The sequence below is a fragment of the Cetorhinus maximus genome, chromosome 21 (assembly GCF_964194155.1).
Source record: "Cetorhinus maximus chromosome 21, sCetMax3.hap1.1, whole genome shotgun sequence".
Classification (NCBI taxonomy): Eukaryota; Metazoa; Chordata; class Chondrichthyes; order Lamniformes; family Cetorhinidae; genus Cetorhinus; species Cetorhinus maximus.
Window position 1 is genome coordinate 7,606,318 of NC_135899.1, and position 26,384 is coordinate 7,632,701.

A 26,384-nucleotide genomic window follows, 5' to 3' on the forward strand; every position below is an offset into this window, starting at 1 on the left:
TTCTCCATCATTAATTCTTCTGCTTTCTATTCATTCCTCTCTAACCTTTCACTTTGTCTCTCCTTTCATCATCAATCCTTCAATGTCTTTATCCCTCCATCTCCACTCCTTCAGTGTCTCTATCCTTCCGTCTCCACTCCATCAATGTCTCTATCCCTCCATCGCCAATCCTTCAGTGTCCCTATCTGTCTATCTCTAATCCTTCAGTGTCTCTATCGCTCCATCTCTAATCCTTTAATATCTCTATCCCTCCATTCTCACTCCTTCATTGTCTCCATCCCTCCATCTCCAATCCTCAATGTCTCTATCCCTCCATCTCCAATCCTTCAATATCTCTATCCCTCCATCTCCAATTCTTCAATGCCTCTATGTCTCCATCACCAATCCTTCAGTGTCTCTATCTCTCCATCTCCAATCCTTCAAAATCTCTATTCCTCCATGTCCAATCCTCCAGTGTCTCTATCCCTTCATCTCCAATCTCTCATTGTATCTAGCCCTCTACCTCCAATCCTTCAATGTGTCGGTCTGTCTATTTCCAATCCTCCATGATGTGTACCAGCTCCATCACCAACCTTTAATTGCAATTACCAATGTGACCCTAGTGTCTGATTTTGAAGAGATTATTGTAGATACCTCGATGCAATTCCCTCTTGAAATTGTTTAAATTCCTCTGATACTAGAAAACCACCTGGGGACAGACTGAACCCTGTCTCACTAATCGAGTCTGACAAAGCATCAAATCTGGGTTTCATTCTATCTAAGTCTCTATGATATCACAGAAATGTTACAGCACAGAAGGAGGCCATTCAGCCCATCATATCTGCGCCAGCTCTCCATAGGAGTAATTTACCTAGTGCCACTCCCCCACCGCCTCCCCATAGCCCTGCACATTCTTTCTTTTTGGATAATAATCCTCTTGAATGCCTAGATATTAAGAATCTCAAGCATATCTCAAGCATTCCTCTATCACACTTCTTCATTCCTGTCCACATTGCTTAAACTTGCAATTTCTATTATCAAACCTGCCTCTGATTGGTTCACTCTTCTTCTCACTTTAACTCTGCGTTCACTCAGCTGCCAATCTGTCCTCCACAGTCCCGGCTGCCTGAGACCTTTCAATGTCAGACCTTCTCACTCCCTCCCTCCTGCTCGCTTATGAACTGCCCCCTAACCTGAAGCACCGTTCCCCACTTCCCGGGCCACCAACTGCTCCTTCCTGCTGCTTCTCAGCATTCCCGGCTTCTAGTTCATTTCGTCTTCCATGGGACTACAGCACCCGGAGTGCATTGGAATGACTGGGCAGGGATTAGCAGGTAACTGTGAGGCCTGAATGGTAGGAAGAGGCGTTGCAAATTAAAAATTACATTTTTTTCAGCAATTGCTCTTATTTTAAACCATTAAAATTCCAACTAATTGTGCTGCTTCAATGAGGCTATCTTTGTGGTAGATAAGGGAGTGAGGTGGGAGTGGCGGTGGCATACTGATGTTTTCACAAAGAGTGGATGATTAAATGGCAATTTGATGTCAACCACCTTCATTGTGGCCGTAATCTACAGAAGAGATTCACAAGGCCACGAGCATGTGAACGGCTACCCGGAGACTCAATGATGAGCCTCCCTGGGCAGTGATACATCAATGACTGCTTCAAAAACATCTTATTTCCCAATGTGGATTGGAAGAAGATAACACCTTAAAAAAAAAGATATTTTGTGGAAGGAGGAGAAAGGGTTAAATAAAACAAATACATTTTAAACAAATGCTTTCAACTCATTGCAAAAGGCATAACATTAAAAAAAAATGAATATTATAAATCAGCGTGGACCAATATGTGAGCTGTTTAGCCACATGCGGCTAATTAGGAATCCAGAGGAGGCTAATTGTATATCTGATTATACATAAAAAATAAAGAATAGCCTTTGTCATTGGGTGGGTGACCTCATATTCACACATGGTTAATTATGCATTGAGGATAGCAACAGAAAAAGGCTGTATTTAGTAAGAATAGACAGTTGCTAACCAGAAAGCTGAATAAACAACTTAAGAAGTGTAAAGAGCTTGATTTGGAGTGTTGTTTTGCAAGAATTGGGAGACTTATGGAAAGAGGAGACCAACAGGATAAATAGTTTTGAAATGTGGGTTTGAAGGAGAATGAAAAGGGTCAGTTGGACAGAAAAAATAACAAATGATGAAGTGCAGAGGAGTGGGAATGAACAAAGAAATTTGCTGAGTTCTGAAGAAGTAATATTGGAAGTGAAGCGTTAACTCTGGTTCTCTCTCTACAGATGCTGCAAGGCCTGCTGAGTTCTTCCAGCACTTTCTGTTTTTGTGAAAGAAATTTGCTGAACAAAATTAGGAAAAGGCAGAGAGACTGGTCAGGGCAGATCTTAACAGGAAAGAGAGTTATAAGAGAAAGAAACAGAAAATGCTGGAAAAACTCAGCAGATCTGCCAGCATCCGTGGAGAGAGAAACAGAGTTAACATTTTGAGTCCATATCACTCTTCTTCAGCTCTACTAGAGATGGTACAGAAGAGATTCACAAGGATATTGCCACAAAGGGAGAATTTTAGTTATGAGGCAAGATCAGTTTGTTTTCTTTGAAGCAGAAAAGGCTGAGGCAAGGCTTAATTGAGGCCTATAAAATTATAAGGTGCTTTGATATAGCGGAAAGGAAGGTCCTATTCCCCTTAGTGGAGAGGTCAATAACCAGGGGGCAGATTTAAAGTGATTATAGAAGGGTTAGAGAGGAGTAGAGGAGATTTTTTTTCACCCAGAGGGTGGTGGGTATCTGGAACCCACTGCCTGAAAGAGTGCTAGAGAGAGAAACCATCATTGAATTTAAAAAACACGAGGTAAACTACAGGGATACGAACCAAGAGCTGGAAGATGGGATTAGACTGATAGGTATACTTCAGCAAGCACCAACATGACATGATGGGACAAATGGCCTTCCTTCTGTGCCGAAAATCTTTCTATGTTTCCACGTTTCTAGGTCTGGATGGAGAGTGAAGGATGGGAGTAGTGAAGCAGGTGTCTTGTGCATCTTGCTGACCCACAATCATTCTGATAAAGCCAAAATATCGCTCACAACTGCTGAACACAAACTGAGAGGCTGAACTAAGATGTGGCATGTCTGATAATCTCCTGTCAGAATTCCAAACTTTGGTAAAAGAGGAACCGTAGAGTTGGGCATTGAATGGTGATGGATGTTTAACTATACACTTGAAGCATATTTACCCGCACTGTATATAAGGCATTTTCCCCTAAAATGCTGCCTGTGGGTAAAATTATGCCACAAGAGTCACGCCTGTAGCTGGCCAGCTATTCCTCTTGGGCATCCCTGTATGGGATGGATGAACAACGTAACCTGGACTTTAAATAAGATTTGTGAAATGATAGGTAAATAGTATTTTTTTATTCTTTCACGGGATGTGGCTAGGCCAGCATTTATTGCCCATCCCTAATTGTCCTTTGGAAGGTGGTGGTGAGCTGCTTTCTTGAACCCCTGCAGTCCATGTGGTGTAGGTACACCCACAGTGCTGTTAGGCAGGGATGTACAGGGTTTTGACCCAGCAACAGTGAAGGAATAGTGACATGCTTCCAAGTCAGGATGATGTGTGGCTTGGAGGGGAACTTGCAGCGGGTGGTGTTCCCAAGCATCTGGTGCCCTTGTCCTTCTAGCAGGTAGAGTTCACGGATTTGCAAGGTGCTGTTGAAGGATTCTTGCTGAGTTAATGCAGTGCATCTTGCAGGTGGTACACACTGCCGCCACTGTGCTGTCACTGTAGTGGAGGGAGTGAATGTTAAGGTTGTGGATGAGTTGCTGATCAAGCGAGATGCTTTTTCCTGGATGGTGTTGAGCTTCCTGAGTGCTGTTGGAACTGCACTCATCCAGGCAAGTGGTTTTACAAATATTGTAAGGCCAATAGCTTTCTGTAGCAATAAGGTAATATTGCATAATATTTTGATTTCATCTCAGTCAATAGTGTATTGCTTCAGTAGGTTTGCTATGTTGCAATGATGGGTGAACCGCTGCCACTGCAGAATAGTGGTGAGAACCAAGGGCCAGGCTCAGGTCCCAGACCATCTAACAGCGATGCCATGGGTAATGAACCAATACTGCTGCCTTTGAGACTTTAACTGATTTTAATATCTATGCAATGTCCCGTGACACAGGAACAGGAGAAGGCCTTTCAATTGCTCAAGCCCATCCCACCCTTTCAATTAGATCCTTTTTGGTTACGATATATTTCGACAATTGAATAAACTGAAGATACCTCCTCCCGCCCATAATTAAATCTCTCTTTTCCGCAGCCCTGTCATTGTGTCGGCGTTTGCAGTCGGCAGAATTTCATGTAATTCCTCGGAATATATCCAAAAGGAAACAGTAGACCATCTGGCATCAGTCATCCACCTGCTGTGACTTTTTACAGTGAGAAACTGAGATCATCAACTCAAAGGCTCAGTTTTCATTTAACTACAGAGCTGTACTTAAATCTCTGCCTTCCTAAAACTTAGCTGATCTGCTTCAGAGCTGTGACAATTCATTTGTAAAATAACTTATTCTGATGCTCGTCACTACCATAATATTCTAGTGTCAGAGCACATGTCACATTTTGGAACATTTGGAGGGAAAATGGCCTCCTTCTATGCCATCAATTATCTATGTTTCTTTGTCTGCTTTCACTGCCATCATTGACCTTAGCCCTATGCCCATCTACATTCCTGCCAATCGCAGAACCCAATGGTAAAGAGCAGAGGTCGGCAATGTGAGCACATCCACCACACATTCCTCAAACTGACCTTCAAAAGGATGACTGTGCTCATAACGCTAGGCGCAAGGAAGAGATTATTCAACTGACTGAACCACTAGCTGCCTCCAGTACAGCTGAAATGACAAGGTCAGCATATGCCAATCGCACCCAACATCCTGCAACCTTATGCCATGATGCATCAGAGGAAAAGGAAAGATATGCATTTATACAGTGCCTTTCATGGTCTCCGAACACCCCAAGCACTTTTACAGCTAGTGTTACCATTGCAGTGTAGAAAATGAAGCTGCCATGAATGGAGAGCACCCAGAAAGGACCAACAATCAGCAGTGTGATAACGCCCAAATACTTCGCTTTTGGTGCTGTTTAATGAGGGATAAATATTGGCCAGGACACTGGGTAAAACTCCACTGCTCTTCTTTAGAATATCATTGGATGTTTTACATAGGATAACATAGGATATAGGGCACAGGATCAGGCCATTTGGTCCAACCAGCCCATGCCAGTGTTCTTTTCATATTCTTTCATGGGATGTGGGCATCGCTGGCAAGGCCAGTATTTGTTTCTTATCCATATTTACCCTTGAGAAGGTAACGGTGAGCCACTTTCCGAAACTGTTACAGTCCATGTGCTGCACTCCACGGTGCTGCTGGAAAAGGAGTCCCAGAATTTTAATCCAGCAACAGTGTAGGAACTGCAAATCAATTCCAAGTCACGATGGTGAGTGGCTTGGAGGGGCGCTAGATGGTTTTGCAACTTGGTGGTCTTTTCATGCGTCTGCTGCTCTTGTCCTTCTAGATAGTAGAGGGCTTGGAAGGTGCTGCTGAAGGAACTTTGGCAAGTTGCTGCAGTGTATCTTGTACATATTACATGCTGCTGTCACTGTGCGTCAGGGTTGGAGGGAGTGAATGCTTCAGTTAGTGGGTTGGTTGCCAATCAAGCGGGCTGCCTTTTCCTGGATGGTGTCATACGAACATATGAACATATGAAATAAAAGCAGAAGTAGGCCATTTCAGCCCTCGTGCCTGCTCCGCCATTTAATAAGATCATGGCTGATCTGTTTGTATTTCGAGTTCCACATTCCCATCTACTCCTGATAACCTTTGATTCCCTTGCCTAACAAGAATCTATCTACCTCTGCCTTAAACATATTCAGTGACCCTGCTTCCACCGCCTTCTGAGGGCAGAGAGTTCCAAAGTCGCACAACCCTCTGAGAGAAAATATTTCAGCTCATCTCTGCCCTAAAAGGGCGACCCCTAATCTTAAAACAGTGCCCCCTAGTTCTGGATTCACCCACAAGAGGAAACATCTTTTCCACGTCCATCTTGTCAAAATCATTCAGGATCTTATATACTTCAATCAAGTCGCCCCTCACTCTTCTAAACTCCAATGGAAACAAGCCCAGGTTATCCAAACTATCCTAATAAGACAACCCACTCATTCCAGATATCAATCTAGTAAACCTCCTCTGAACTGCCTCCAATGCATTTACATCCTTCCTTAAACAAGGAGACCAAAACTGCACACAATATTCGAGGTGCGGTCTCACCAACGCCCTGTACAACTGAAGCATAACATGTTACTTTTATGTTCACTTCCTCTCGTAATAAAGGAGAGCATTCCATTAGCCTTCTTCATTACATGTTTGTGTCGAGCTTCATTGGTGTTATTGGAGCTGCACTCATCCAAGCGAGTTGAGACTATTCCATCAAACGCCTGACATGTGGACAGGCTTTGCGGAGTCAGGAGGTGAGTTACTCACCGCAGAATTCCTAGCCCCTGACCTGCTCTTGTAGCCACAGTATTTATATCGCTGGTCCAGTTCAGTTTCTGGTCAATGGTAACCCCAGGATGTTGACAGTGGGGGATTCAGAGATGGTAATGCCATTGAACTTCAGGTGGTGATAGTTTGATTCTCTCTTGTTGGAGATGGTCATTGTCTGGAACTTGTAAGGCAAGCATTGTCTCCTTGCACCTTTCCTCTCTAAAACTACCATTGTAACCATATACACCCTTCCCCCTCTATAGCCATATATACCTTTCTCCCTCATATGCTTGTCTAGTTGCCCCTTAAATATATTCACATTATTCACTTCAACCACACCATGCGGTAGTAAGTTCCAAATTCTCACTACTCTCTGGGTAAAGAAGTTTTTTTCTGAATTCCCTTCTGGATTTCTTGGTGACTATCTTATATTGATAACCTCTAGTTATGCTCTTCCCCACAAGAGGAAACATTCTCTGTGTCCACTCGATCAAAACCTTTCAGAATTTTAAACACCTCTGACCATGTCTTTTTAAAAATATTCTTTACATTGAAGAGCACACACAATTCTTAGTGCGGTCTAACCAAGGTTCCAAACATGTTTAACATAACTTCCCTACTTTTCAGTTATATCCTTCTGAAAATAACCTATGATTCAACTTTTAATGATTGACATATTTGTACTCTGAGGCCCCTTTGTCCTTTTACCCCACCAAGACTTGAACCTTCTAAGTGATAAGTCGCCTCCCTATTCTTCCAACCAAAATATAGTATCTCACATTTATCTATGTTGAACTTCATTTGCTATTTATTTGTCCATTCTGCAAGTTTATTAATGCCCTCCTGTAATTTGTTGCAAACCTCCTCAGTCCCCTAATTTGGTGTCATCTGTAAATTTCGAGATTGTGCTTTTGAAGATCAAATTATTAATCTAAATTGTGAGCAGGATTGATTCTTGTGGAACCTTACTTCCCACCTTCTGCCAGTCTGAATAACTGCCCTTTACTTCTACATCCTGCTTTCTGTTTTGAAGCCAACTAGCAGTCCTTTCTGCAACTTGTCCTCTGACTCCACATTATCTGACCTAATTCATTATTCTATTATAGGGCACCTTATTGAAGGTGAAATGGTCAGGAGAGAGGTATGGGATCATATGCCCCTTTTCCTACCTCTCGACTGACCGCAACAAGATATGTTTTAAAGGAGTGTTTTACCCCATTTAGTGCTGTGGCTTTCGAGAACAGGCAGAACAAGTTCTCTCATAGATTTAAATTAAAAGGAATAAAAAATTATTTTTCTCAAAATACCTGAAATATAAAACGCAAGAACACCCAGTCACTCACGCAAGAAACACACACACAAACACACACACACATGCATGCGCGCGCGCACACACACACACACGCACACACACAAAAAGATGATTACAAAAACAAAAGGTAGCATGCACTGATATGTTTAGAAGAGTTCAAGAAATCACTATTACTTTAGCACTTCAAGATGGTCATTGCAAGCACTGAAGACCTGAGGATTTTCTTTTGGTTCACTGAAGAAAAATGAAGGGTGGCGATTTCTGGTGGTGAATTCACAATGGTTCACTCCAAGCAACAGCAGGTTTCTGGCTTTTCCAGTCAAAGTTGGTCAAGCCCCTGTAGTGGAAAATATAATCTTGAAAGTAAAACGAATAAGCCCTCACTTCTCTGCCTGTGATGGATTTTGCATGCCGGGTCCTTTCTTCTGCTGGGTGAGATGGCTTCCTTCTGATTTGGTATCCCAGACTCCTCTGAGTGTCCTTGTGAATTAATAAGGTATTTCCTATCTCTAGCCAGTTTCTGTCATAGTATTGCTGTTCCCATTGTCCACACAATGGGTTGCTGACTAAGCAATTTGTCACACAATGGAGGATATTTGATATCCCATCAATATGCCAGCTATGAATAGCCTCCAAATGTCTTCATTTGTAATTCCATCTTCATGGGGCTGGCAAGTCTAACAGCCAATACTTTAAGTCTCTTCAACTGAAATGGAGAGGGGTGGTCATCAACTCCTGAGAAGGCTATTTACATTTTAAATAACTTCCATAGATGTGCCCAGACATGTCTGCCCCTGTATCTGTACACACCGCACAAGAAGTCACCTGACCCCTTGGGCCCCATCTTGGATCAAGGTGAATTGTTCATGTTCCATGCTGCCCTTTAAAAGTAAAAATGTCCACCTTCCTCATAATTTTATGAGCACATGATATCAGCGCAACTAAGGCCGTATAAAAATCCAAATAAACTGCATTACCACAGTCTGTTCTCTCTCTTCATAAAAATTCAGTAGTGGTTGTCAAGCAAGATTTTCCCTTTTGAAATCCATGCTGTCTAATCGTTTTTAGTTTTCTCATTTCTAGATGTTCTCCTATTCTCTCTATTAGTAAATTTTCTATTATTTTTCTTACCACTGATATTAAGTTTATGGCCAATAAGTCCCTGAATATGTTCTACCCCGCCTTCTTAAATATAGGACTTACATTAGCTATCCACCAGGCCTCTGACATCACACTTTTTTTCAATGAATTATTAAATATGAGTAGTCATGCCTCTGCTAACTCTTCCCTAGATTCTTTTAAAATATGTGGATAAGAGGTTTGATTATCTATGTGGTCATTTAGTTTATTTTGTACAACTCCCTTTTTTATTTTAAATGCACTTATCTCATCATTCTTCTCATCATTCAATGTCAAGTTGACCTGTTCTATCTCCCTGGCAAATACCAAAGCAAAGTAATTATTTAACATTTCTGCCATCTCTCTATCCAAAGGCTCACTATGTGCAGTTAGAGAGAATCGTAGCCAAGTATAGACATTGGAAACGAAGACCTGACAGCTTGGTCCTGTCAACCATTGAAGGAGATATTGAGGTTTAAAAACAGAAGAGGAAGAAGAAAATCAAGATAGATTGATAACATTGGGAAGTGGACTGACGAAGGCTTGACGAAAGCCGGAGAAGAAGCAAGATGATGCCAACAGCCCCAATAAGGCTATGGTGACAATGAACGAGCTCTATTGCTACCTGTGATAATTTCCTGACATTTCTGTAATGGCCCTATTCCCATCATATTCCTATTTTTTAGACTGACGTGTCTGTGAAATGTTTTACAATTCTATTATATGTTCCTCGATAACTTAATTTCATAGTTCCTCTTTGTCTTCCTAATTATTTCTTTGACTTATCTCCTAATACCCTCTCTTATCACACACTCCTCTGCTGCCTTTGTGCTTAATGTAAGCCTCTTTCCTAACCATCAATTGCTCCCTTGAGTCGTTGTTCATCCATGAAGTCCCACTAGTGTTTAGTTTGTTCTTTGCTTTTAGCAGAATATATTTTCCTGCAGCTCCATCTGAGAGGGCAGATACAGCCCTGGCTTAATATGTCAACCAAAGGATGGAACCTCTGACAGGGCAGCAGTCCCTCAGATTTCTGCTGGGAGCATCAGCCTGTATTTTGGCTCACAAGTTCCAGGAATGGTACTTAAACTCACAATCATTTGATGCAAAGGCAAGAACTCTACCAACTCAGCCACACTGACACTACAGTGTTAGGGTTAAACTACAATGAGTAAAAGCAAAAAAACGAAATTGCAATTGTGCTTTATTTCTGATTTAAGAGCAGGAATTATTCTGCTGCTTTCAACTTGCCTGGAATTTACCCACCTTCATCCTTGTGTTAAATATTAGCTTCACTAATCTTTTTAAATGAAAATCAATCGCACTTCCCAGCCTCACCATCAATCTCTTACCCTCAGCTTGTCCAGCCTGTAGTCAAACTGATTCATTTGTGGCTTCATTAATGAGTATATTGCTGAGCTATGTTAAACTGGGGTCCCTTTCTCCCTCTTCCTCTGCTGTACTGTATCAGACTCCAAACAAAACACGGCCTTGCTCTCTACCCCAATCCCACAAGCCCAATATGCAGAATAACAATAAAAAGGTTGGTTTATCACTCTGCTCACTGCGACGGTGGCCGTTAAAATATGTATGAAATACCACCTCCTTCCCTGTGTTTACACGGCTCTGATTCATCTCACAATTACAGCAGCGGGTGTTGTGATGATGGTCGGTGATCAATGAGAAATATGATGTTGTTAAAGTTAAGTCCAGCTCTAGGTGGGTTTGTGTATGTACGTGGCACCATGTAGCACAATAAAATGATAAATAATTGAAAAAACAGAATCCGATGGGAAACTATAGGCCAGTCCATAAGACCATAAGACATAGGAGCAGAAATTAGGCCATTCGGCCCATCGAGGCTGCTCCGCCATTCAATCATGGCTGATAAGTTTCTCAACCCCATTCTCCTGCCTTTTCCCCGAAACCTTTGATCCCCATACCAATCAAGAACCTATCTATCTCCGTCTTGAATACACTCAATGACCTGGCCTTCACAGCTTTCTTTGGCAATGAATTCCATAGATTCACCACTCTCTGGCTAAAGAACTTTCTCCTCATCTCTGTTCTAAAAGGCATTCCCTTTACTCTGAGGCTGTGCCCTCGGGTCCTAGTCACTCCTACTAATGGAAACATCTTCCTCACGTCCACTCTAACCAGGCCTTTCAGTATTCTGTAAGTTTCAATCAGATCCCCCCCTCATCCTTCTAAACTCCATCGAGTATAGACCCAGAGTCCTCAAACGTTCCTCATATGTTAAGCTTGGGATCGTTCTCGTGAACCTCCGCTGGACCCCCTCCAGGGCCAGAACATCCTTCCTGAGATATGGGGCCTAAAATTGCTCACAATATTCTAAATGTGGTCTGACCAGTGCCTTATAAAGCCTCAGCAGCACATCCCTGCTTTTATATTCTAGTCCTCTCAAAATAAATGCCAACATTGCATTTGCCTTCCTAACTACTGATTCAACCTGCAAGTTAACCTTAAGGGAATCCTGGACTAGGACTCCAAGTCCCTTTGCACTCCAGATTTCTGAATTCTCTCCCCATTTAGAAAGTAGTCTATGCCTCTATTCTTCCTACCAAAGTGCATGACCTCACACTTCCCTACGTTGTATTCCATCTGCCACTTCTTTGCCCATTCTCCTAACCTGTCCAAATCCTTCTGCAGCCTCCCCACCTCCTCAATAATACCTGTCCCTCCACCTATCTTTGTATCATCTGCAAACTTAGCCAAGATGCCCTCAGTTCCTTCATCTAGATCATTAATGTATAAAGTGAAAAGTTGTGGTCTCAACACTGACCCCTGCAGAACTCCACTAGTCACCGGCCGCCATCCTGAGAAGGACCCCCTTATCCTCACTCTCTGCCTCCTGCCAGACAGCCAATCTTCTATCCATGCTAGTACCTTGCCTCTAACACCATGGGCTCTTATCTTACTGAGCAGCTTCCTGTGCAGCACCTTGTCAAAGGCCTTCTGGAAGTCCAAGTAGATAACATCCATTGGCTCTCCTTTGTCTAACCTGCTCGTTACCTCCTCAAAGAATTCTAACAGATTTGTCAGGCATGACCTCCCCTTGATGAAACCATGCTAACTTTGCCCTATGTTACCATGCACTTCCAAGTATTCTGAAATCTCATCCTTAATAATGGACTCTAAAATCTTACCAACGACCGAGGTCAGGCTAATCGGCCTGTAATTTCCCATCTTTTGCCTCACTCCCTTCTTAAACAGTGGGGTTACATTAGCGATTTTCCAGTCCTCTGGGACCCTCCCTGACTCCAGTGATTCCTGAAAGATATCCACTAATGCCTCCACTATCTCTTCAGCTATCTCCTTCAGAACTCTGGGTGTAATCCATCTGGTCCAGGTGATTTATCCTTTAGACCTTTCAGTTTTCCTAGCACCTTCTCCTTGGTAATGGCCACCGTACTCACCTCTGACCCCCGACTCTCTTGAACTTTGGGGATGTTACTCGTGTCTTCCACCGTGAAGACTGACGCAAAGTACCTATTCAGTTCCTCCGCCATTTCTTTGTTCCCCACTACTACTTCTCCAGCGTCATTTTCCAGTGGCTCAATGTCCACTTTGCCTCTCTCTTACCCTTTATATATCTAAAAAAACTCTTGCAATCTTCTTTTATATTACTGGCTAGTTTACCCTCATATTTAATCTTCTCCCTCCTTATTTCTTTTTTAGTTGTCCTCTGTTGGTCTTTGTAGGCTTCCCAATCCCCTGGTTTCCCACTGCTCTTCGCCGCATTGTATGCTTTCTCTTTAGCTTTTATGCTGTCCCTGACTTCCCTTGTCAGCCTTTGGTTGCCTTGTCCTCCCTTTAGTATGCTTCTTCTTCCTAGGGATGAATTTTTGCTGTGTCTCCCAAATTACTCCCAGAAACTCCTGCCATTGCTGTTCCACTGTCTTTTCTGCTAGGCTCATCTCCCAGTCAATTCTGGCCAGCTCCTCCCTAATGCCTCTGTAGTTGCCTTTATTCAACTGTAATACCATTACATCTGATTCCAGCTTTATCCTCTCAAATTGCAGGGTAAATTCTATCATATTATGGTCACTTCCTCCTAAGGGTTCCTTCACCTTAAGCTCCCTTTCAAATCTGCCTCATTACACATCATTCAATCTAGAATTGCCTGTTCCCTAGTGGGCTCCACCACAAGCTGCTCCAAAAAGCCATCTCATAGACATTCCACAAATTCCTTTTCTTGGGAACCTGATTTTCCCAGTCTACCTACATATTGAAATCCCCCATGATCACTGTAACCTTGCCTTTCTTACACACCTTTTCTATCTCCTGGTGTATCTTGTGCCCCACATCCTGACTACTGTTTGGAGGCCTGTACATAACACCCACTATGGTTTTTTTACCTTTGCGGTTCCTCAACTCTACCCACACAGATTCTACATCATCTGACCCTACGTCGTTTCTTGCTATCGATTTAATTTCATTTCTTACTAACAAAGCAACCCCACCCCTTCTGCCAACCTGCCTATCTTTTTGATAGGATGTATATCCTTGGATATTTAGCTCCCAGTCCTGATCCCCTTGCAGCCATGTCTCCGTGATGCCCACCACATCATACCTGCCAATTTCAATCTGCGCCACAAGCTCATTTACCTTATTTCATATACTGCGTGCATTCAGATACAACACCTTCAGTCCTGTATTTCCCGTCCCCTCTCTCATTGTCGTCCCTTTATCTGATGTGCTTGAAGTTAGATTCCTAGCCCTTTCCAAACACTCTGTCCTATTTTGTGTTCTGGAGACTTTAATAGCCTCTCCTGGGCTCTCCTTTCAGTTTTTTTCATAATTTTCCATGAAGTTGAATCAACACCCCCACACGCTAACCTTCTGCTTTGTTTCCCATTAGTCATACTTCTTGGAGTATTATCCTTCCCTTCCCCCCCACTTTCTAGTTTAAAGTCCTGTTGACCACCCTATTTACCCTTTTCAGTCAGCCTAACATCTGTCATTGGGAAAATGCTAGAGTATTGCTGTGGGGTTGGAGTTTAAAAATAGGGAATTATTGTTACAGCTGTAAAGGGCATTGGTGGGGCCGCAGCTGGAGTACTGTGTACAGTTTTGGTCTTAAGAAAGGATATACTGGCATTGGAGGCAGTTCAAAAGAGATTCACTAGGCTGATTCCTGGGATGAAGGGGTTGACTTATTAAGAATGGCTAACAGGTTAGGCCTTTATTCATTAGAGTTTAGAATGATGAGGGGTGATCTTATTGAAACATAGAAGATTCTGAGGGGGCTTGATAGAGTAGATGCTGAGAAGATGTTTCCACTAATGGGAGAATGTCAAACTAGGGGACATAGTTACAGAATAAAGGGGCACTCATTTAAAACTGAGATGAAGGAATTTCTTCCTTAGAGCGTAGTAAATGTCTGGAATTCTCTACCCCAGAGTTGTGAGGCTAAATTAGGTTTAAAGAGAAGGTAGATAAATTTGAAATATTGGGGAGTTGAAGGTTATGAGGAGCTGGCTCGAAAGAGGAGTTGAGGCCTGGGGCACATCAGCCATGATCTTATTGAATGGCGAGGCAGGCTTGAGGGCCGAATGGCCTACTCCTGCTCCTATTTCTAATGTTCTTATGTTCTATTGGAACAGGAAGATTTAATGCAGTTAAGGGAATTAAGAAGAATGGATTATTTGTAGCGGGTGATAGTGAAAGACAGGCAGATACTTAGATTAAAATAATAAAACGAGGGAAGGGACGAGGAACATGAAAGAACACAGAAAAATGAAGACACAGCAAGGAGAAGTGTGTTGTTTCCGCTCTATTTAGAGCTAAGGCCCTAAGTTTCAATGGGTATTGTCCACATTTCCTGTACTTCTTCACACAAAGAGCAGTGGGATTCTGGAAGTATCTCCCCCAAAAAGATTGCGGATACTGGGGGACTAATGGAGCTTTCAGGACTAAGGTTGGCAGACTTTTGTCGGGTGGGAGCATTCGGAGCAGTGACAGACAAATGGAGATGAGAGACAGGTCAGCCATAATCTAATTTAATGAGAGAATAGGCTAAATGGGCTGAATGGCCTCCTCCTGTTCCGATGCTGTAACTTTTCTAGTCCTCTAGAATGATCTCAGAGAAGCCTCAGTAAATTATTGCAGCTGTGTTGGATTAATATTATACCAAAAAAAACTCTTTATATCTTTCACGAGATGTGGGCATCATTGGCAAGGCCAGCATCTGCTGCCCATCCCTAATTGCCCTTGAACTAAGTGCCTTGATAGGTCATTTCAAAGATTAGTTAAGAGTCAAGCATATAACTGTAAATCTAGAGTCACATGTGGGCCAGACCAGTGGGCCAGACCAGATAAGGACATTCATGAACCAAGTGTGTTTTACAACAATTGATGATAGTTTCATGGTACTGAGAGTAGTTTTCAATTCCAGATTTTACTCATTGAATTTAAATTCTACCAGCTGTTATGGTGGGATTTAAACCTGTATTATGGCTGACCTGTCTCTCATCTGCATTTGTCTATCACTGCTCCCAATGCTCTCACCCGACAAAAAGTCTGCCAACCTTGGTCCTGAAAGCTCCATTAGTCCCCCAGTATCTGCAGTCTTTTTGGGGGAGATACTTCCAGAATCCCACTACCCTTTGTGTGAAGAAGTACAGGAAATGTGGACAATACCTATTGAAATTTAGGGCCTTAACTCTAAACCCAGAGTTTATAGCCTGGGCTTCAGGATTACTAGTCCAGTGACATTACCATAGACCATTGGCTGGAATTTTGCAGCCCCCCACTGCCCCCTTTCCGGAGCGGGACCAGCAAGCCATTGAAATCCCTATTCACATTGGAGGGACTGGAAGATGCCATCAATGTGAAGGGCTGGAAAATTCCAGCCACTGTCTCCACAATGTTCTCCAGACATCTGAATAAGTTTAACATTTTTAACCTATTCACAGGATGTGGGCTTTGCTGGTGAGACCAGCAGTTGTTACCTATTCCCATCCCTCGATGGTGGTGAGCTGTCTTCTTGGCTCATCATACTTTGGGTATAGCTGTTATTTCTAGCTAGCCCATTCCAGAGGCTAGTTATATATCAACTACATTGCTATGGGTATGGAATCCCATTAGAAAAGACGGACAGATTTCTTTCCCCCAAAGAACATTAGTGAACCAGATGGGTTTTTACAAAAATCTGATAGTTTGATTGTCATCATTACTGAGATTATCTTTTCATTCAAAATTTTATTTAATTAATTGAATTTAAATTCCCCACTTACTATGGTGGAGTTCGAACTCTAGCTTCCAGATTATTAGTTCAGGCCTCTGGATTACTAGTCCATTAACCTAAGCACTATGCCACTGTATCCTCTATTACTGCAATGCTAGTGCTTGTTTCAGTTTCACAATATCAGCTAGACAATTTTTTTATTGGACAATTGGATATTTCTTCAGATGTCCCAGCTGTTTAATGACATAGTGAGGGGATGCATAATTTTACAATGGGGACATTACAAGATGAGTGACAGGGTATTACTTAAACTCGTCCTCACCAATCTATGTGTTGAAGAAGCAACAGTCCATGACGGTATTCTCAAAGTGACCACTACACAGTCCTTGTGGAGACGAAGTCCCGTCTTCATATTGACGATATTCTCCATCGGGCTGTGTGGCACTACTATCGTGCTAAATGGGATAGATTTTGAACAAGTCTAGCAACTCAAAACTGGGCAACCATGATGCGCTATGGGCCATCAGCAGCAGCAGATAGTATGCAACCATAATCTGCAACCTCATGGCCTAGCACATCCCTCACTCTACCATTACCATCAAGCCTGGGGATTAATCCTAGTTCAATGAATAGTGCAGGAGCAGCAGCAGGTGTACCTAAAAATAAGGTGTCAAACTGGTGAAGCTATAACATAGGACTACTTGCGTAACAAACAGTGGAAGCAGCATGAGAATGACAGAGCTAAGCGATCCCACAAGCAACAGATCAGATCAAAGATCTGCAGTCCTGGGACATACAGTCATAAATGGTGGTGGACAATTAAAGAACTAACGGAGGAGGAGGCTCCATATATATTCCAATTCTAAATGATGTGAGAACCCAACACATCAGTGCAAAAGATAAGGCTAAAACATTTGCAGCCATCTTCAGTCAGACGTATCGAGTGGATGATTCATCTTGGTCTCCTCCTGAGGTCCCAGCATCACAGATGCCAGTCTTCAGCCAATTTGATTCACTCCACATGATATCAAGAAACAGCTGAATGCACTGAATAATGCAAAGGCTATGGGCCCTGCCAATGTTCCAGCAAAAGTGCTGAAGGCTTGTGCCCCAGAACTAGCCACATCCCTAGCCAAGCTGTTCCAGTACAGCTACATCACTGGCATCTACCGAGCAATGTGGAAAATTGTCCAAGTATATCTTGTCCACAAAAAGCAGGATAAATCCAACCTGGCCAATTACCATCCCATCAGTCTACTTTCGACCATCAGTAAAGTGATGTGAGGCGTTGTTGACAGGCGATCAAGCGGCACTTGCTCAGCAATACCCTGCTCACTGACACTTAGTTTGGGTTCTGCCAAGGTCTCTCAGCTCCTAACCTCATTGCAGCCTTGGTTCAAACATGGACAAAAGAGCAGAACTCCCGAGGTGAGGTGAGAGTGACTGCCCTTGACATCAAGGCAGCATTTGACCGAGTGTGGCATCAAGAAGCCCAAGCAAAACTGGACTCAATGGGAATCGGGGGGGGGAACACTCGCCACTGGCTGGAGTCAGACCCAGGACCCAGCACAGAGGAAAATGGCTGTCGCTGGATTGGCTTATTCAATTTAACATACCTGTCAAAAATATGTTTCTTATTCCAAGTTATTTTTTTATAAATGCTGATTTGAAACTGAACCATGCCTTCCAACGTGTTCTTTCACATCCAATCCTGTCCATTTGCTGCTGCTCCCTCTGTGCAGTCTTAAGCATGTTTGGGCCAAGAGATACCATTTCTATGATGAAAGTTGCCAGTGACATTCCCAAGGGCGCAATTGCCCAGTGTTGCCCCCTCTGACAGGAATGTGAGCGGCAATAAGAAATCATCTAAACTGTGGTAAAAGATCCAAGAGGAAATCAGGAAATTCCAGAGCATGGATTGGTTCTAGAATCGGATGCACTCTGGTCCATGCTCTAGAATCTGGTGCCATCCAATCGGTATTCTGGAATCTGATGTACATAAGTGGTGGGGTTCTAGAACCAGTGTGCCCAATAATAAGGCTACAAGATCTAGCAGAGTTCCTGATCATGCACAAAGTAGTCACACACTTCCACAATCCTTCAGACATTGAGATAGATTTCCAATTTAGTGCTGGGGTGCAAGGTGGGGAGATGGTGGTATCGTGGTAATGTCATTGGACTAATAATCTAGAGATAAAAACAAAAAGCTAAAAGCTACTGCGGATGCTGGAAATCCAAAACAAAATAAAAACAGAATTACCTGGAAAAACTCAGCAAGTCTGGCAGCATCGGCGGAGAAGAAATCAGTCAACGTTTCGAGCCCTCATGGCCCTTCAGCAGAACTGAAGCATAGTTTCAACAAGGGAGAAATATAAATTGGTTTAAGGTGGGTGGGGGGGAAGAGACACATTGAGGGTGTGGTGTGAGCAGATAATCAAAAGATGTCAGAGACAAAAGGGTCAAAGAGGTGTTGAAGGTGGCGGTCTTTGTCTGAGAAAAGTGCTAATTAAGAATGCAAGACAGGATATTCAAAGTACAGCTCTAGTGGGGGTGGGGTGGAAGGACTAAAGGTTTTAGTTTTAGATTTAAAAATAATGGAAATAGGTGGGGAAAGAAGAATCTATATAAATTATTGAAAAAAAAGGCGGGTGGGGGGGGAAAAGAAACGGGGTGGGGATGGGGGGAGGGGGGTTTAAGATCTAAAGTTGTTGAATTCAATATTCAGCCCAGAAGTATTCACTATACCCCCTGACCTTCCCCTCTCCGATGCTGAACGTTCAGTGCTCAGCAAAGGACTTTGCTGAGCACTGAACGTTCAGCATCGGAGAGGGGAAGGTCAGGGGGTATAGTGAATACTTCTGGGCTGAATATTGAATTCAACAACTTTAGATCTTAAACCCCCCTCCCCCCATCCCCACCCCGTTTCTTTTCCCCCCCCACCCGCCTTTTTTTTCAATAATTTATATAGATTCTTCTTTCCCCACCTATTTCCATTATTTTTAAATCTAAAACTAAAACCTTTAGTCCTTCCACCCCACCCCCACTAGAGCTGTACTTTGAATATCCTGTCTTGCATTCTTAATTAGCACTTTTCTCAGACAAAGACCGCCACCTTCAACACCTCTTTGACCCTTTTGTCTCTGACATCTTTTGATTATCTGCTCACACCACACCCTCAATGTGTCTCTTCCCCCCCACCCACCTTAAACCAATTTATATTTCTCCCTTGTTGAAACTATGCTTCAGTTCTGCTGAAGGGCCATGAGGGCTCGAAACGTTGACTGATTTCTTCTCCGCCGATGCTGCCAGACTTGCTGAGTTTTTCCAGGTAATTCTGTTAATAATCTAGAGACCCAGGCTAATGCTTCGGGGACATGGGTTACACTGTGGCAACTGGTGGAATTTAAATTCAATTAATAAAATCTGGAAGTAAAAAGCTAGTCTCAGTAATGGTGAGCATGAAACTATCATTGATTGAAAAAACCCATCTGGTTCACTAATGCCCTTTAGGGAAGGAAATCTGCCAGCCTTATCTGGTCTGGCCTACATATGACTCTAGACCCCAGACCAACAGCAATGTTGTTGATTCTTAACTGCCCTCTGAAATGGCTCAGCAAGCCACTCAGTTCAAGGGTAATTAGGGATGGGCAACAAACCCATCGTATGAAAGAATAAAGAAAAAATAAACTGCTATTGTGGATTGACTGCCTCTGATAGAAAATCATTGATTGTTACCTTTATTGACAAGTGGAAATTGAAATGGTGGTTTTTTATATAATGAGCAGCCACTTCATTATGTCAGTTTTACACCCCAGCGACAAATTGAAAATCCACCCATAATAATCACAGGTTGCTATAACTTATCAAACAGGAATCTACAATCCAGGACACACAGTAATTATGGTTTTCTACAATCTAGCACATTGAGGAATCACGATTCCCAAATTCACCATAGAACCATCGGAGTTTACAGTGTGGAAGAAGACCATTTGGCTGTTTGTGTTTGTGCCAGCTCCTTGCTGTAAAACTAATCCAGCTACATTCCTGTCTCTCCATAGCCCTGAATCTTCTGCTGATCACATAGTAATGGGAGGTTGTGGCATTCAGCACTCATGTGTATATACATATGTATAAATAAATGTTCACGAACCAGGTTCACTGGAAACACAGGCATCCAGGCTCTATAAATGAAGATTCCATGATTCGAGGAACCTATTTCCAATCTTCGAGGAGATGGTGCATAATCCTGTCAGGTTTCCATGCAGTAATCCCAGCAGTTTTTGTTTATTGCTTATTGCTGAAAAGTTTGTCATCTTGCACTCATCAGGACAATTTGCAAGAATACCAAATACAAAGGGAACAACAATTTATACATATATATATGTATAAGAGGGTGCTGATTGGTTGGCAAGTGGACTCTGATTGGTAGAGACGTTGCCATGGAGAATGCACCAGTTGGATGGTGACTGACAGTTATCTGCCAAGCATTGTTTGAAATTTAAACCAGGCAGTTTGACTCTGATTGACTTCTCATGCAGCATAAATTGTTGTTCCCTTCACATTTAGTATTCTTGAAAATTGTCCTGATAAGTGTAAGATGAAAAGCTTTGATAAAAAATCTCTTTTTTCAGCAATATTCAAGTTCTGCACTGTCAAACTACTACTTCACTGCTCTCCATTCATCCACTTAAAAAAAGCAAAGTCTCAAGACTTCTGAAAAACATAGGGTAAAGATTTCAGGGTGAGTTGAATGTAGACCAGTCCCCATAAAATAATAAATAGTCAGGTTCTTGATGTCTCCAAAGCTTTTTAATGCGGATTATGGGCCTACCCAGGGCGTGCTTTAGGATTCATACATTTACCACCTCCTAAAGCTCATTGCTACAAATGACCCATGATGGTATCATACAGAACACAATTGATTTAACAGACTTTGGCAACATTCCTTGGCTTAATTGGGGCTCCATGGCTGCTTCCGATTGTACGCAATATTCTGACAAAGGCCCTCAAGATCTATAAATATCATCTTCAAATATATACACATGGGGCTAGAACTCAAACACCTTAAGACATAGTTCATGAAAAGTAATGCACACCACAGGGTCAGTACCAATACATTGGGGTCAAAGTTCGTCTAGGGTGATAATGGAAAACAAACTGTATCACAATAACTACAACATTTAATTAAGTAAGCTGATCCAAGGTACATCACAGAAGCTTCATAAAACAAATTTTCACACCAAGCCACAAAATGAGATATTCGGACAAATAGTCAAAAGCTTGGTTGAAGAGTAAATTTTAAAGAGTGCCTTAAAGGTGGAGAGAGAGAAGTAAAGGGACAGAGAAGTTGGGGGAGGGAATTGCAGAGCTTAGGGCCCAACCAGCTGCAGACAGCCACAATCGTGGAGAAAGAAAATTGGAGATGCTCAAGAGAGCAGAATTATAGAAATGCAGAGATTTCTAAGGGCTGCAGGGCTGGAGGAGAGGTAGGGTGGCTCAAGGGCATTTTGGATTTGAAACATAATTAGCTGCATAGCACAGCTCCTTCTACCATGTCTCAACAAGGTGACCATTACAGATTGCGCTATTGTGACATTTGCCACTGGCTGCATGTACTGATGTAGCAACCTGTTGCGAATACAACGGTTTATAAGATGATTATATTTTGCATTGTCTCTTTATTTCAGGTAAAGTGGAGGAATGAAGTCATATGATCTGCTTCGAACCCCTGGGTGGCTTGGTTAATGGGGCTCACCTTCATACTTACTGGGAACAAGGTGAAAAATGTTCACACCTGAAAACAAAGGCAGAAGCAGCTGGGCTAACTGTAGGCAGACTTTCAGTCTCCCAAGCTTTTGGGCAGGGAAAGGGTGCTCTGAAGAAGGGTTATATTGGATTTGAAACATTACTTCTGTTTCTCTCATCACATATGCTGCCAGAACTGCTGAGTTTTTCTAGCATTTTCTGTTTTTATTAAAAGAGAGATAAGAACATAAGAACGAGGAGCAGGAGAAGGCAATTCAGCCACTCAAACCTGCCCCGCCATTCAATACGATCATGGCTGATCTCATTTCGGCCTCAATTTCAATTTCACGCCCTCTCCCTATAACCTTTCAACCCATTACTAATTAAAAATCTGTCTATCTCCTCCTTAAATTTATTCAGTGTCCCGGCATCCACTGCACCCTTAGGTAGTGAATTCCACAGATTCACGACCCTTTGAGAAAAGTAGTTCCTCCTCATCTTTGATTTAAATCTACCACCCATTAGCCTAAAACTATGGCCTCTCATTCTAGAATGTCCCACAAGGAGAAACACCCGCTCCATGCTTACTTTGTCCATCCCCTTTAGCATCTTATATACCTCAATTAGATCTCCTCTCATCCTTCTAAACTCTAGCGAGTATTGGCCTAAACTGCTCAATCTCTGCACATAATACAAGCCCCGCATCTCTGGAATCAATCTAGTGAACCTCCTCTGAACCGCCTCCAATGCAACTACATCCTTCCTCAAGTAAGGGGACCAAAACTGTGCACAGGTGCGGTCTTACCAATGCCTTGTACAGTTGCAACAACACTTCCCTATTTTTATACTCTATTCCTTTAGCAATAAATGCCAAAATTTAATTTGCCTTCCTTATTACCTGCTGTACCTGCATGCTTGCTTTCAGTGATTCATGCATGAGGACACCCAGATCCCTCTGCACTGAAACATTCTGAAGTTTCTCTCCATTTAAATAATAAGTCATCTTTTTATTCTTCCAAACAAAATGGATAACCTCACACTTATTCACGTTAAACTCCAGGTGCCAAACTTTGGCCCATTCACCTAACCTGTCCATATCCATTTGTAAATTTCTTATTTCTTCATTGCAACTTACTTTCCCACTTATTTTGGTGTCATCTGCAAATTTAGCTATAGTACCTTCTATCCCTGAATGCAAGTCATTAATATAGATTGTAAATAGTTGGGGCCCAAGGACCGAACCCTGTGGCACCCCACTAGTTACAGCTTGCCATCCAGAAAAAGACCCATTTATCCCGACTCTCTGCTTTCTGTCGGTTAGTCAATCCTCTATCCAAGCTAATATATTACCCCTAACTCTGTGTGATCTTATCTTGCATATTAATATTTTGTGCGGCACCTTATCAAAGGCCTTCTGGAAGTCCAGATATACTACATCTACAGGATCCCCATTATCCACTTTGCTTGTCACATCTTTAAAGAACTCTAGCAAATTAGTCAAACACAATTTACTCTTCATAAAACCATGCTGACTCTGATGGACTGCATTTTGACTTTCCAAATGCCCCATTACTACTTCCTTAATAATGGATTCCAACAATTTCCCAACGACAGACGTTAAACTAACTGGTCAATGGTTTCCTACTTTCTGCCTCCCCACCCCCCCTCCTTATGAATAAGAATTAGCATTTTTCCAATCCACTGGACCCTTTCCAGAATCCAGTATTTTGGAATACTATAGCCAATGCATCTGCTATCTCCGCTGCCACTTCCTTTAAGACCCTGGGATGTAGGCCATCAGGTCCTGGGGACTTGTCACCCTTTAATCCTAATAGCTTGCTCAGTACTTTTTCTCTAGTGAGGTGATTGTTCTCACAAAGGCAAAGGCTGCAGCTGATGTGGTCAACAAAGAGAAGAAGGCTCGGGTTCTCTGCAAGATGCCAGCAGAATGCGAGAGGAAGGACAGTCTCTGGTTGAAGAGATGCAGCCCGTGGCAATCTAAAGACTCTGGAATATTTGCCCAGGCAAAGCCAGGAGGAGAAATCACCAGAATGAGCCTTACTGCTGGTAGTCAGTTCAGAAATTGTCCAAAGGCTAAGGGAAGTGCCTTTCGATGGTCACTCGATAGGACATACAACCCCCATCTGAAGCTGGGAGGGCCTGTGGATGGTTTCCTATAAGGGCTGAAATTCTGAGGAGAGCGTGGTGTAATCTGTCGCATTAAGACATTAATGGGGGTTATCTTTTCTGTAATTTAGAATATTGACTGCCTATTAGGTAATGTTGCTTTTAGTTATTTGTTATAGTAAAAGGCTTAACATTTGAAACTTTGTCATGCGATCCCTTTCAGTTGGTCATTGGGAATTCAAATATCTTTTTTAAAATTATTGGTCTCAATGGGGGTTGAAATTCCTGCCTATGCCTCGATGCATTGCTTGTGACATCATAGCCAGCCTAAACGACTACCTGCATTAAAGATGACGAGTATTTTATTAAGAGTCCTCCTCCAAGGCCAGCTCTAAGAAACTGGGAAGACAGAGAGGGGAGGACACCTCATTATGAACATGTCCTCATTGGCATCACGGGTAGCTAAAGGCTGGTAAGCAAAATTAAGCCCATGGAATAAAAGGGGCAATGGCAGCATAGATATGAAGTAGGCTAGGTGGCAAGAAACAGACATTAGTGATGAACAGTTGTTTTTCACACTGAGGAAAAGGCTTATAGTGGTGTTCCTCAGGAGTTAGTGTTAGGACCACTGCTTTTCTTGATATATATATTAATGACCTGGACTTGAGTGTGCAGTGCATGATTTCAAAATTTGCGGAGGCCACAAAACTTGGAAGTATTGTGAACTGTGAAGAGGATAGTGATAAATCTCAAGAGGAGACAGGCAGGCTGATGGAATGGGAGGACATGCGGCAGGTGCAATTTAATGCAGAGATGCGTGAAGTGATACATTTTGGTAGGAAGAACAAGGAGGGACAATATAAAATAAATGTACAATTCTGAAGTGGATGCAGGGGTAGAGGGAGCCATGGTAAATGTGCACAAGTCACTGAAGGGCAGCAGTTAATAAAGCATACAGGATCCTGGGTTTTGTAATTAGAGCATAGAGAACAATAACAAGGAAGTTGTGGCGAACACCAACAATAAACTTATTTTTATATAAGCTCTTTAATGTAATAAAATGGGACAAGATGCTTCACAAGAGCATTATATAAGAAAATATGACACCTTTATTTGAAGGTCAGAAGGGAGGTGAGGGGTTCCACTGTTATTTATTGTCTCTATGGTTGAGATTGCTAATTTTGGTACAAAGTCATGAATAATTTGTGGTGTTTTGCACTATCTGTCGTGCCCACTAATAATCTGAGTAAGACCGCTCAATTTCATTTCATCCAACATACAAGGGAGATATTCATATCACACTGGGTAGCTGGAACCAAACCAGAGGAATAACCTGAAAATATGAATCTTTAGAAAACACTGGCTTGGCATTAACTGGTGTATTGTGATCCAATTCTGGGGTACGGCACTTTAGGAAGGATGTGTGGTGGAAGGGAACTGGATACAGGTAATTGTTTGGAGAAAAGATCTGCAGGGCTAAGGAGAAAAGGCTGGGGAGTGGGACTAGCTGAGTAGCGCTACCACAGACACGATGGGCCGAATGGCCTCCTTCTGTGCTGTAACCATTCCATGATTCTAGAATCATTTTAACCTAACCCACCAGCCAGGAAACTTATGCGATCCACAGTCCCCAGACACATGTTACTCTTTTGAAGCTAGTGGAGAGTAACATTGGGCTGGGTGCAAAACCCACGTTCCACTCGATTCCATGGGATTCCCGCCCAGCCAGTTTGGTTAGAAACACCCTGGTTTGCTTATCCCACTGCACTATCCAGTCCCTCTCAAGCGGCACACAAAGAGATTAAAGTCTTCCTGGCTGGTGTCCTTTTTACAAAGGGAGAAAATAAATAGTGCACAGTAAATGGAGGACACGTCCATTTGATGGATGCAGAAAAATCCTCTCCCTGGCTCTAGACAGCAACCGATTGTAATGAAAGTTAGCCGGTGTGACGATGGGAGCAAAAATGCAACCTGCAAAAAAAAAACAGATTGCAAACTCTCACTCCCTTTCAGCGATACTGTGAAAATAGGGCAGGTGCTCTGACAATTTCGCCTCGTTCCTGCTCACACTTGCACAGGAAAATCAGGGCAGGAAGCAGCCACAAGCTGCTCAGCACGCCAGCGGGGCTAAGTAAGCACTTGTGCGCTTCAGCAAGCTGTTCCAATTTTCATGACGCTCCCTGAGCATCAACAAACTATTCAGGTCGCTTCTGCCGCAAACCTTCAAAAGGTTTATTTTTCTTAAATTTAATTGTCACTGTCTGCGTAAACGGATTGAATTCGTTTCCTTATCCACCTCCCCCACCCAAGCACTATCAGCTCTACTCTCCAGCAA

General features: G+C 42.6%; 1 protein-coding gene across 1 annotated transcript in view; it reads right to left on the minus strand.

The window, feature by feature from the left end:
- LOC144695640 (proline-rich transmembrane protein 1-like) overlaps positions 1 to 26,384 on the minus strand; it is a 75,863-nt gene that overhangs the window by 48,376 nt on the left and 1,103 nt on the right. The window lies entirely within an intron of this gene.